Source organism: Pteropus medius, unplaced genomic scaffold (assembly GCF_902729225.1).
Source record: "Pteropus medius unplaced genomic scaffold, Ma_sr-lr_union100, whole genome shotgun sequence".
In the NCBI taxonomy this organism is placed as follows: Eukaryota; Metazoa; Chordata; class Mammalia; order Chiroptera; family Pteropodidae; genus Pteropus; species Pteropus medius.
The window spans coordinates 17,370,775-17,385,380 of NW_024355205.1; the positions used below are offsets into that span (position 1 = coordinate 17,370,775).

At 34.2% G+C, this 14,606-nt stretch overlaps 1 long non-coding RNA gene across 1 annotated transcript in view; it reads right to left on the bottom strand.

Moving 5' to 3' along the window:
- Positions 1 to 5,039: 5,039 nt before the first annotated feature.
- The window catches only part of LOC120598728 (uncharacterized), a 75,454-nt gene continuing 65,887 nt past the window's right edge, over positions 5,040 to 14,606 (bottom strand). The window contains exon 3 of the long non-coding RNA XR_005651730.1: positions 5,040 to 5,099. This is a non-coding gene — a long non-coding RNA (uncharacterized LOC120598728). The remainder of the gene's footprint in view (positions 5,100 to 14,606) is intronic.

Sequence of the window (14,606 nt, forward strand, 5' to 3'; positions counted from 1 at the left end):
GTACATCTTTTTCTTTTTCACACTGTGGCCTTAGCCTTAATCTCAATGATAATTTTATGATAATGTAATTTCAGAATTATTTAATCTGCTTTAATATTTTACTTTAATAACATAGATATAAGTATGTTAGAACAGTATAAATAGTTGCGGGGCTTTATTTGTCAATTTATGATAATTGAACTTCATATTTTAAGAATCTATATCAAAGGCAATTTCTTAATCTTGGCTCTACCTAGATTTTGGGCCAGATAATTCTTTGTTGAAGGTGGTTGTCCCAGGTATTATAGGATGTTAGGCTGGATTCTTGGATTCTACTCACCCAGTTGCAACAACCAAAAACATCTGCAAACATCACCAAGTGTCCTCTGGGGTGCAAAACTGCCCTTTCCCCCATTGAGAACCACTGGTCTATAAGACAATCAAAAAACTTACTTTTCTGATTTTGTCTGCCACTTACAGAATAACTCAGAATTATGTTTATTTTGACTATCTTTATTCTATTCCTTAAAAAGTATTGCTAAGGTTGTCCACCTTTCCAGCTCCTAATTATCTCAGCTTCATGGGGCCCTCAGCCTTAGGAAAGAGAAGGCTTAAATAGCATAATCTAGAAAGGAGACAGAAGTGAAGAAGAGAAAATGCCGCCTACATTTTTTTCATTGTGGTATTAGCTATTTTAAAATGTCTTCACAGAAAGTAGTTATATTTAATTATTAATGTAAGTTAATGATCACGATTACTAGTCTACATGTGTTACGACTGTGGTGACCTTATCTATCTTGCTCAGAATTATGCCCCCAGAGTCTAGCAAAGTGTTTCCATTTTTATTAGACATTCAATATACATCTGATGAATCCATGAATAAAGTTCTCATTACCTTATCATAATAGCAACCTTGCCAATTACTAGAGTGTTAGTTTAAAAACTCGATCTTCTTGTAGGTGGAGATCATTTAATAATACATACTGAATACTGTCATATAACAACTTCTACTGGGTACCATCATTACTATCAAAAGATCCAGTCCAAAAGAGGTGACAAGCACCAAATAATAAAATGTAAAGCAATGCATTACCAAATTAGTTTAAATGTAAATATGAAATCATGTGGAGACAAAGAGATGATTTAAAGATTAGAATATTGAAAAAATGAGGTGGTAATTAGATTGGGCCTACAAAGAGAGTACTTTCACAGTGTGAACAAAGGCTTTGAGGTAGTGATGTAAGAACATCTGAACATATAGAAAAAATTATAAGAGTTTATTTGAGCCAAATTTTTGAGGACATGCCTGGAAGCAAGATCTCAAAAAAAAAAAAAAAAATTGAGAAAATGCTTCAGAGAATTACAGTTTTCAGTTCATTTTATACATTTAGAATCAAAGGAGAAAACACATGGAAGTTACATGAAATCCATTGGCAGTAGATTAAGGAGGCTAGAGAAAACAAAGCAGGGAATCTCTAGAATTGGACAAAGCAAAATGGAGAAACACTTCTCTTACATTGGTAGGTACAAGATAGTTAATGTTTAATGTTGACAGTAAATAGAGATGGTATGTAACAATGAAGAGTTCTGTGGTCTCATGCTCTGGTGACCTTGTGCTTGAGAGCTGGAACGTAGGTTTAAACATCATTTTCGATTGTAGAGACTATTATTTAAGGCAACGTTCTTAAAGCTAACCCTTTTCTTTAAATGTACTTCTTTTGTTTGTTCATGCAATTCCTACTTTAAACCCCCATCTGAGCCAATATAAACACACCTGGCAACTCAGAAGTCTGAAACTCCAGACACCTAAAAAAGCCTAACCCCCAATTCTAATTCTCTGTTTCTCTCTCCTTGCAAAACAGAGAGAAAAGAGTTTTGGTAAAAGACTCCAAATAATTAAAATAATTTAATAGATAGCTTGGTCTCAGTGCCACTAACAGAATATGACTGTTTTTACAAACCAAAGAAATATAGAATATATATTAGTTTCTATTTCAAAGATGTTGTCAGTGGTATACAGATAAATCTTTAAAAAGGGCTCTTTGGGAAAATGAAAGCCTGTTTCTGTGTTTGCCAATTTCTGTGGTGTAAGTATGATCTCAAACTCCCACGATGACTAATCTCAAACTACCAGGCCTCTGTGCACTCATTGCAGGTGAATCTCTATCATTTTCACCATTCATTGTCCCTTCTCTGCTTTGTTCTCACAACCATCACTTCAATTCAGCCATCAGTGTTCTTATTGAATATTGCAACTACCTCACTGGAAATTCAGTCCCCAAACCCTCCATCTATTCTCAGAAATGCAACCAGATATCTTTCTAAAATGCAAAGGTTCTGCATCAGTGTGCTTTAATGCCTTCAGACAAAGGCCAAAATCAAATGGTCCTTTCTGATTTGGCTCATATCAGTATTTGACCTAGTCATACTGGTTGTCTTAACAATCCTTGAAAGTTTTTCCTCATGTCTCTGTGCGTTCATGTACCCTTCAGTTCCTTTGTCACTAGAACCTTTGTTATCATTATTTAATATTCCCCAAACACCTTTCCTTTTCCCTCATCATTGGGAGTTCAATTATATTCTGTTGGAGAACCTCCCTTTCAAGCTTCTGCAAAACGCTATACCTTGAACATATTTGTGTGATTGCACTCAAATTCCATATTGCAATAATGTGTGTACCTCCTCAACAGGCCAAGAGCTCCATGTGGAAAGAGGCCATGTTTATTTTTCAGTTATAATGGAGCATAACTGAAATTTTAATGTCCTGTCTATAAACTACAACTATGGACAATTTTGAGACTCTATAATGTGTTTCTTTATAAAATGAAGGTAGCAGGATTAAGTATAAAATAAATATTTTAGAATACTTCAAATTTTGCTATTCTGCAAAAACTTTATGCCTTTCTTGATAATTCCTTTAGGAAATAAAAAAGTGAAAATGCACATTAGATTTGTAGATGACCATAAGCTAAGAACAACAGATGTCATCTGGGGCTTACGCTTAAATTCAAAACAACCTTAATAGAGAGGAGTCATGTGAAATAAAGTTTATCAGAGACAAATTTAGTATGACATCCTGAGTTAAAAAAAGTATTACACAAATAGAAGAAGGAAATAGAGGAATCATACTAAGATATGTATGTATCGAAACACGGTATTTAAAAAAGTAAACATAAAATAGCATTTGCAAAAACAAGAATATGACGAATAATCCATCATGTTTTGATTAATTCAACAAACATTTCTTGACAGTCTACTCTATGCAAAGTACCAACAACATACTGACCATTTATGAGTTGGTATTGAGGAAGAAATATTTCCCTTTAATCTACTTTTAACAGATCATACAACCATCCTTTACGAATAGTTATATATGTTGAAAATGAGGAAATGGTAACAAACCATATAATAAGAACTGGTCATGTGTTCAGTTCAGTTTTGTGTCAAAATTTAACTTTTAAATGGAACATAAAGAATTTGAAGAAAGTTCAAAAGAAGTCAAAGGGAATCTACAGCATTGATTTAAAAGTTAAAACAATTACCTTAAAAAAAGAGAAAAAAAAGAATTGGTATTATTTAACTGGAGAAAGGAAAAAATGAAAGATGATTTTAATAGGTCTATAATCCTTTATCTGAAACCTTTAGAACCAAATGTATTTCAGACTTCAGAAAATTTTTGGAATTTTTGAAGTTAATACCTGTGTATTTAATAGAATACATAAATCAACTTTACTCTCCAACCTCCTCCAACAGGGCCTTGGGCCAAACTCCAATCAGGCACATGAATATTTCTGCAGTCACACCTATGAATAGTCTCATCAAGAGGGATAAAGAAAGACTACAAGTAGCATTGTGTCGGTTCAGATCAGGTCAGATTTTGCCACCAAATGAGTTATCAAAAGATTTTGGGATTTGAGACTTGTCTTTGTCCTGTTCAGAGAAGTTCTTAATGCTCAAAGCTTTAAGAAGGCTTATTTGTATTCATTTGTAAATGAAGAGATTTTCTCTATTTTAATGTGCTTCTCAATTCAACATTAAATAAATATGGCAAAGAGGAAATATCATCTCCCAAGATCTTAACATCTTCTCATGATTGCTTTACATTTTCCTTATATAACACCATTTCTTCTTCACTCTTGCCTAGGACAGGTTTTCCACCCCTTTCTGCCTAAAGATGATTCAACCCTTTTTGAAAATTTTCCCAACGACTCAACTTCTTCATAAAACTTTCCCAGATCTGCTCCCCTGGATCTATGAAATATAAACCTTTCAGAATCTCCTTTGTTCTTTCTCTTCCTATTTCATCAAGCTCTTAACCCCTACTTCAGTATGCTGTGCTGTGTCACCACATACACATAATAAATAGCTCCTTCTTCATCAATGGTCTTGGGTTTTTCCTGTGATCACAGTCAAGTAAATTAGTTGTGTTTTGAGACAGAAAAAAATTTTAAATTGAGATATTTTTGATAAAAGGAACTTACTTTTATATATCCTTTTCATAAACCAAGACCAAAATGTCTAAAGGACCTTTAAAAATATACATTTAAAATTGGAGCCGACTTTCTAAACACAAAAGTCAAAGGTCACCTGAAAAATAAAATTTTCTTTTTCTTCAGATTCAAAAATAGTTCTCTGAGATTCTAAACAAGCATATGAATCAACAAATTAGTCATGGTTTTCATGCAACCTTTAAAATATAGTTTATGTGAGACTGTTATCATCTGCATTATATATATATAACTATATATAATGTATATGTACAATATCTACAAAACAGCTGTGACTGGTTTTTTGCAATATTTCTTTATATAAAAATCCAGGTGTTGATTTTATTTAACCAAGTGAAAACATATTTTAAAATGTTTTTAATGGTATATATTTGCTTACTTTGTAGCAACCATAGATTTTTTTTTTAAAAAAACGTAAGAAATTTAATTTACTTAACCTAATAACTATTCCATTTTTCTTGCTTGACTCCTGTTATAATATGTTTCATTCTTTACAATATATTGCAAACATTTTTGAACCCAACATGTAGCATTCATGGTATGAAAACTTACCCAGCATCCTTTTTCATCTCCTTCCTCCTTCCTTCTCTGACTACAGCAGTTTCCATTTTCCTGCTCCAAAGGAAAAATTTTCAGTATTAATCATAATAAGCAGTGTTTTGCCTCTTTTTTAAGCACATACAAAAAAATATTAAAGTGTTCTAACATTTCCCTCAGAAATCAGATTTTTAGTATTGTTGTTTTCAAACATATTTTTTTATCTCTATGATTTTTGTTACAAATAATTTTGCATTATTTATTATTTGAAACTTTATTATTATTATTATTATTTTTATAAAGAGGGATAAGATTCTCAAATATTACAATTAGAAGCAGATGATTCAAGCCCATGGCTAAAAAGGCATATTGATGTTATTTCATTTAGCAGAAAACAACAGATGTTTTCTCAAAAGATATATATGAAGATTTCAGAACCAGTTTTTAGTTGTATTAGTGAAAGAAGCAGGACTCAGAGGCTATATGAATAATATACATTCTTATTCTCGTATGTCTTAAAAATTGCTTTTTCATGAGAAAAACAATACACATATTTGGTTATTTTGTGAAAGCTGTATGTATTAGCATAATGTATATGCAAAACTAATTAATGGCAATGTGAAATTCAAAATGTTCTCTAGGTAGCCATTGTCTGAGGAGTAGAGTACTGTGTGAGTGTGTGTGTGTATGTGTGTGTGTGTGTGTGTGTGTGAGAGAGAGATTTTTGCCAAGAAGTCATGAGACCAAATTATTATTTTATTTAGATATTTCCCAACAACAGGAAGTTGAGAACTATTCGTTTGCTAGCCCAGTCATACACACCAAATCCGTTTTATTTTTTAATATATCTACAGCAGATTCCAAAATGCTCTGTTTTTTTCTAATATTGTGGTAGGCATTAAATTAGAGTAGTAACTCATATTCAAACATCCCAATCACCTGTTGTAGCAACTGGGCATTTTCTCTTTTGCAGTTGGCCTATTCATGTATCGTAATGGAAATACCCAGAGTTAGGAAATTTTAAACTCTCATCCTGTCACTGTGATAGTGGTTACAGCAGAAGAGAATGTTTTATTTGGAGTGGGAAGTTCCAAGACTTGGCGAATGTTTCTGATTTGCAATTGTCTATAGACAATAAAAGATAAATGAAGGTGGAGGTAATGGAATTATAAATGAGGCAAGTATGTGAAGAACATTTCATTGTTGAAGAATATTTCATGATATTTATGAGATATGAAGTGTTGAAAGAAAATAGAGTTAAAGAAAATGCTAAGTTTAGTCCTGGTCTGATTTTACCTTCATTACTTTCCCCTTGCTCACTCAGACTGAGCCATGTTACCCTCCTTGCCATTATACAAAAACACCAGGAACATTCCCGATCGGTGTCTTTGAACGTGCTATTCGTTCCTCTCTTCCCCTAGATATTTCCATAGCTTGTTCCTTCTCTCTGTCAAGTGTTTGTTCAAAGGTTAACTTCCCAGTGAGGACTTCCCTCTATTTAATATTGCAACCATCCCTAACCTCCAACATGGTGGAAGGAATCTGACGGAGTTATGAGAAATATGAGAGAATAAGGGGATGAGTTCCATTTTGAAGACATTAAATACATTATTCTAAAGACAGAAAAATGAATCTGTACGAAAGAGATAAAAGTTAATTGTTCATTTTTAAGAGTCCTCTAAATAATGCCCAGTTGGCATTGTGAGTTTCAAAAGATGTTCAGTAAAGTTTCTTTTCTTCTTTCTCATCTGGCACCTCCTCTTTTTGTCCTATCCTACTTCTTTTCTTCCTTCTTTCATGTAATATAAACTGTGGCTGACATGTAGCCCAAAAACGTCAAAGAAAACTCCCCTTACTTCTTGACTATAGTCCAACTAAGATTTTAGCAACTCAAACAAGAAAAATGTTTATTATAATAGCCTATTAAGATGAAGTGTTTCCAAAATTTTGGAGTCACAATATGACTCCAAAAATAATTCTGAAACTTTATGTTGACAAAACTCTGGACAATGTTTGATTCCATCTGGCCATAAAAGTATATCCCCTTTTATGAAATCGCTAAAATCAAAGTCATGACTACCTTCAACGAGATGTGCTCAGTATAGGCTGTGCTAAGCAAGCAAGTAAATCCCAGAATCTCAGTTTCTTAACTTAGTGTCTGTCTCTGGCTTTCACAAAGTATGGTATGGGTCACAAGCATCTTCTGATTTACTTCCTGAGATGACTCAGAGATCTAGGCTTCTTCTTGTTGAGTTTGCCATCTTAGAGCCCTTGTTCCTCACTATGTGGATGAGTGAGAGTAAGAACAGAGGAATTTTTAAAAGTCAGGCAGTATACATCTTTCGAATCATATTCCAATGCCCAGAACTAATCATATAACCACATCTAAATGCAAGTGATCTGGGAAAGGTTGTCTTCCTGTGTGCCCAAGGGAAATACAAAATGGTTTGGTGATCACATAGCACTGAACTGCCACAAACTGAAAACACATATTTGAGTGGCTAATAGACTTACGTAAGTCAACATTGAAGAACTCACAATTAAAATATCTGACTTTTCATTTTTAAAAAACTCATGCTATTATAATAGGAGATAGAGTATGGGACGTCAAGATAAACTATGCCTCATTATCATTGATAAAATGACTATAGGCCATTTATATATACAGGTAAATAGAAGTAAGCAATAAGATCATTTATTTTGTCTCTAGGCTAATGATGCATCAAAATTGCAACTATTAAAAGAGCTTTCTCCTCTCAGAATATCTGAGAATGCTTTGCAAAATAGGACAAATATTGAACAAAGTGCACAAAGGTCCACTTTCATCTTGCTCAAAAATAATACATCTACTGAGTTTTCTCAGTAGTAAATTATGGAGACCTATACTTCAAAATAACCTTTTCTTCCAGCTACATTTGTATATATATGGAGAGAGAGAGAGAGAGATCTACATCTATATCTATAGATTGAGATATATCAGGGAATTGTAGGAAACTTGTATCTGCTTATTTGCTAAGAAATGAAAAGTCATAATCTCTATGGCTCAAACAAAAACAACAACAAAAACAACAAAACTAAGAGCCAATGTCTCTCAGAACAATAATTTTATAACAAGGAGTTAGCAAAAAATTACTTCCCTTATGAAAAACCAATTTCTCTTCTGCTCTCTGCAAGAGATATCCAGGTTAGAAATTCAAAGCACTAATTGCCTGAGTTTAGAAATGCCTGGAGTTTTAAAATGTCAGAAAGTCAAAATAGGAGGACAGGTAAGGAAAAGCTTGTTAGCATAAACTAGCAATTGGGTTCAGTGCTGCAGAAATTTTGTATTAAATGAAAGGATGAAAAGAGAAAATAACCCAAGGGAATGCTGAGTTAAAAGCTGGTAGCAGCAGGAGGGCTTAGACCAAAGCAGTCATTAAAAGTCCTTTGGGGCTTTTTAAAAGAGCTTACTCGCCTACTTCATGGTCACATAATTTTTTTTTTTTTTTTTTTTTTTTTGCCTTGGTTCTTGTGCAGAGAGAGCCAGTCACTGCTGACCTGACATGTTCATCCAATATGCACTTTTCTAAGAGACCTTAATATGCTGTACATGGAAGGTTGCTGCATACACAGGAAGAAGGCTCCATAATCAAAGATCTGGCAGAATACCTTTTCCTTCCTGTGCTTGATCCAGCAAACATTTCTGCTGAACTGTTTTTCTTACCTGCCCCCTCCCCTTTGTTGTTTTCTTTCTTTCTGGTGTGCTCAGTTTCTGAGCAAACAACCCCCAGTCAGCCCAGTAGCTGCTCCATCTTTTACAGCTTCCCCAGCCCTGGGGGAAACTAAGACAAGTGACAAGCCTGGAAAAGGCATCTCTGTTAGAGTTGGGAGGCAGAAGTGCAGTGTTGGTGGGGAGCACCTCTGTCTCTAAGCATTGAAAATTGGTAACTTTTAAGATTCACATTGCATTTTAAATTTATCTTGATTTTTATGATAAGTAATATGCTCATAAAAATTAAAACAAATATAGAATGTTAATTCTCCTGAATCCTCTCCCAGTGTAAACAGTTTGAAATGTAGTCTCTTTACAGTATTATCTTATGCATATGTAATCATATATACACATATACATACATCTGTGCATTCAATTTTTGTAAATCGAGCTATAGTTTACATAAAATAGAATGCACATAGTTTAAGTGTACAATTTAATGTTTAAACAAATTCGCCTGGGTCACCAACACCAATATCCAATGAAGATATAGGACATATCTATCCCCCAGAAAGTTCCCTCATGCTCCTTTCTAGTCAATTCCAGTAGCACCTCCTCACCACCCCGGAGTTAACTAATACAGAGGTATCAAACATCATAGATCAGTTTTTCCTTTTCTTAAACTTTATATACTTTTTATGATTTCCTTTGATTAATATAATGCTTTTTGATTTCTACCTTGTCACACGTATCAGTAGTTTATACCTTTTTTTTTTGGGGCAAGTAGTATTTCATTTTGTATGAATCCACAAATTTTTAAAGATCTTCCTATTGTTAGGTAATTAGGTAGCTATGAGAGACATGAGCGACAGGAGAGAAGGCCCAGTTCTGTAACCATAGGAATGACAACACTGATGGCCTCACCCAAAAGGCCACCCCTAGGACCTCCCCCTAAAAACTCATTTTTCAAATAATAGTATCCCTCTATCTTGTAGTACAAAGAAATAAATGACCATACATTAGCAACCAGTTTAGGCCAGCAACAAACGCTTGAGCAGTAAGGAGTACTCTGACCCTTTCACCTTGGCCTCATTATACCATCATTATAATATTATATATATGCCCAGAAATTCATGAATCTAATTATAACATACTGAATTCTGGGAAGGAACATGCACAGTTGACAATAGGTTATATAACAGCCAACTGTCAATCACAGTGATGTCATCATCAATCAGTCAGCACCACCCTTGTAATCTCCCATCGTGGCCCAGATATAAGACAGACCTTCCCTACGAAGCTACAGCCATCTCTGGTGTGGTCCATTTCTCTCTTGAAAGGTACTTCAATAACTCTCACTTTTCCTAAACGTCACTAATATGTATTTCTTTACTGAGTCGGCAAAAAGGACCAAAGCCCCCGAGTACTATCTGGGCAACGACGGGTTCCGATTGCCCTAATGGAACACTTTGCAGCGCCTCCTGTGAATTTCTTCTCATTTTTCCATTCGGAATTACATCCTGGACATGCTTTCCTAAATGTCCCTCACTCAATTCTTTCATAAGGCTGCACAGTCTTCCTTCACATGGATGGGCTATATATTATAAACTTGATCCCCTATTTATAATTATACTTTCAATATTTATTTCAAAACTATTTTGAATAGTTTTGAAAACTAAAGTAACGCTTGCAAACAGTTGTAGAAATTACCATGGTGAAGAAGTATCTAACATAAAATACAGAATGTCTATGTGAAAAGCATCATCCTCTCCAACTCTGCAAGCCAATTACCAAGATGTGTCCACATTTTAAGATAATAAGGTGATTGTAATGAGACTATTATTTTGATTAAGAATACATATTTAAATGCTAGTTTTATCAACTTTAGAAATATCTCTTGATTCTGATATGAAAGATAAAGAATGTAGTATTTCTGTTCTACTCTTACCACCTTTCTCCACTTCTATATCTATATTTTATTTATTATATTTACATTTGTTTACATTTTTGCATTATAAACATTTTTACATTGTTTTACAATTAGTCCTACTCATTTTGTCTAGGATTTTTTTATATCTGTACGCACATATAAAAGTATTTCAAATCTATAATGATATAAATTATATTCATTCAAGAAGCAAGTAGTATGAATAAGACAAAAAAAGAAATGGAATCTTATGTCAATAAACCCCTACTGCTTAAAGGTGAATATTCAAAGTACTGAAGAGTAAAGTAATCCACTTTATCTACTTGTTATCAGTTTTTTTCAAAAATTTCCACATTATAATAAATTAGAATTTGTATTTTATGTTAACTTTTTTTTCTTTTTCATTTATATGGGACTGTCTCCATGCAGATTATTTTTTTCTTGCCAGTCACATAATGATTAACTTGGAGTTTTTGCATTTCAAAATATCAATTTGCTCACACATTAGATCACTGAGAGTAGAGTGATAAGGACCAGAGGTCTCCATTTTATCTCTAAATGCCTTCAAGACTTTTCCCCTTTATTCATTGTGTTTTAAAATTTCCAGGGTCTACCTGTGTGTAGGCTTCATTTATTTGTCCTGTCTTCATTTATTTGTCTGCCACTGGGTGAACTATTTATTTCTATCCATACATTACTTTGTTTTTCTTTATTCATAGTACTGTTTCTTCTCCTTCGCTTTGCCTCCAGCCTTTGGTGCTCCTTTAAGTGGATGGCGGAGCATCTGAATTGATTCCCCCGTTATGTTTACTTTATATTTCCATCTTTCTGTTTTGTGTCTATATTCTGAGCAATTTTTCGTATTTATCTTCCAGATTCAGCTTTAAGTTGTGCCGTTGTTTCATTCAACTCATTCACTTTCTTTTTTAATTTCAACAATTATATTTTAAATTTTAATGTATTTCTTATTACATCGTTATACTTTTTACAAAGAGATGTTATAATATTAAAAGTTATATAGGACTTACTACGTTTCAGGCATATTTTAAGTGTTTTATATGTAATAATTTACTTATGCTCACCACAATCCTGAAAAAAGTTTTCATTATTAACCTCATTTTACAGATTAGGAAACAAATATACAAAGTTAAATGTCATTTCCAAGAATGCAGTGACCATGCTTTTAACATAGTTGAACAACGCAGGGGTTGTGGGCACTGACCACCACACAGTCAAAATCCAGGTAGAACTTTTGACTCCCTAAAACTTAACTACTAATAGCCTACTGTTGACTAGGAGCCTTACTGATAATACAGTCGATTAATACATATTTTGTATATTATGTGAATTATATACTGTATTCTTACCATATAGTAAGCTAGAGAAAAAAAAGTTATTAAGAAAATGTTAAGAAGAAAAAATACATTTATAGTATTTATTGAAAAAAATCCACATATAAATGGACCCATGTGATTCAAACTCGTTTTGTTCAAAGGTCGACTACGCTAGGCTGAGCCCCCTCTTTTTGCTTATTATTGCAGTATCTTTGCAAATCTCCCTAAAAATACTAATTCAATTATTTTAGTAGGGGTTTTGTTGTTGTTGTTATATTAATTACCTCTTTTCCTTCAAGACTAGAACTCTTTTTATGTTTCTATTACCTCTTCTCTAATCTGTTCATTAAGTTGAATGTATTAATGTGAATACATCATTTATTGCTCATAAAATAAAATGCAGAATCTCCTACCTAGACCTGTGGGTTCCTATAGGACTGGCCCCTATATCCCTCCATCTTATCTCTTTCCCTCTTCTGTTTGTGATGCTGCCGCCCTACTGGCCTTCATTTTTCTTTTTGACTCCCCTAAACCCTTGCTCCTATATGGAAATTGTGTCCTGTCCCTGGAATCCTCTTCCCCTGATTCTTTGTTTGGCTGGCTTTTTATCATCCTTTAAGTTTCTGTTCAAATGTCAGCTTCTCAGAAAAGGTTATCCTAACCTCCCAATCCAAAGTGAACTCAACATCGTGTTTCGCTGATAGGATTCACCACAATCCATGATGAGCATGCTCATTTCTCAGTTTATTTGTTAATTTTTATCTCCTGATCCAGAAAGTTATGGCAGAAACTTCATGTGTTTTAATCACTACTCACTATCCCACGCACCTAGCACTGTGCCTGGAGCAGAGCAAGCAGTCTTAATTTAATTGGAACTTAAATTGAATTGATACAGGCATCACTGCTAAAATGACTAGTTCCCACCATACTAACTGAAACATAACCAACTCTCATATCAATTTGAATAGAAAAGAAAAGAATAAGTGTAGGAGAAGGATGGCAGAAGCATTTTACAATTTATTAAGATCCCATTTGCATTTAAAAAAATCCACAACCATAAGATTTATTCCTTTATTTATAACATCAAACATTATATTTCGAAATGAGAATACCTTACTGCAGCTGCATATTCATTGAATACAAGCTTTATTTTTCTATTTTCTGTATGTACGATTGTGTTTTAATTAAGGACAATATCTTACGCTAGTTGCCTTTGGGATATATCCCATTGATCAAAGGGGAGAAACAAACAGGTGACATTTACAAGGACTCCAAGGTACATATGTCTGTTCATATGAAAAAAGACCAATTTAAAGTCATATAGTGTGGTGTTACTAATGGCCCTTAGCTGGGCAACCTTCTGAAAAGTACAATTTTGATTAGAATGTAATTTACTTTTCTGTAGGTACTGGAGAAAGGATTGACTCATCAGAGAATACAGGAAAGGAAATGTGGGGGCAGGGTGATGGAGAGAGCAGCTGCTAAGTGAACTGTACAAATTGGAAATACAAACCTTGAGAAAATTCTTCAGTTAATACACATAAATATGGCAAAAATATAGTCTTCGAAGCCATAGTTAGAAGCCATGGCTGTTTTTAAGGACAATTTTAAGGCTAATAGGTAAGCCGAGGAATTTAATATCTAACATAGCCAATGAACTTCATATATTCTAAGCTAAAATAGCTTCATAATATATGACAATATTATTGGCAACTACCCCAAGACATCAAGAAATTAAATAAAAAGACTCCAAGCCTTCTCTTTTACATAGCCACTAATTAGTTCATGAGATAATTTTTGTTTTTCCAAATTTCTAAAACCTAATTTCTCATCCTAATGAATGATTTCAAGTATAAAGCTAATGTCATTTAAAAAAAATACTGCCCAGACACTCTCTCTTTTTAAACGTTATTAGAAACCCCACTTCAGCCAAAGTAGTCAGGGTAGAGGTCCCTCCCCTCACCCTGGAAGGAAGTAGGAGATTTATTCCTGAGACAAACTGAACAAGGGAGGGTGTGGATTTGGGCTTACCAGACCAGCTGAGGGCAAAGGTGAGGAGCCAGACTGAGAACGGGGGATTCACTGAATAGTTGCAGGCTAAACATTAAGTCCCTCCTTCTCCCTCCAGTTCCCTTCCTTGCCTAGCTCAAAGAACATAGGCAACTAAGCTTAACACACACACACACACACACACACACACCTTGAGAAGAGATCACTGGAAGAGTCATCTCTAGAGAAACTTCATAGGTACAGACAAAAGACCCACAGATTTGTATATTATCAAAAGAGAACAAAGCCTAGAAGAGAAACTCAAGAGAACGACACTTAAAAAACTGACAGAAAAAAAATAAAATTCAAGGAAAAAAAAAAACAAAGAAGGGAGGTGGAGAGAGGGATGGAAGTAGGAAGGGAAAAAGGGAAGAAAGGAGGGAGAGAGAGGAAGGAAAGGAGGGTGGAAGGAGCGAAGGAAGGAAAAGGAAAGAAGAAAGGAAAGAAGAAAGGAAGGAAGGGAGAGATGGAGGGAGGGAGGGAGAAAGCAAGGAAGGAAGGAAAGAAGGGAGCGAGAAGGAACAAACAAACTAGAGAGGCAGTAGAAGCACTAGGGAAGTAAAGCATGTTGATACATAAGC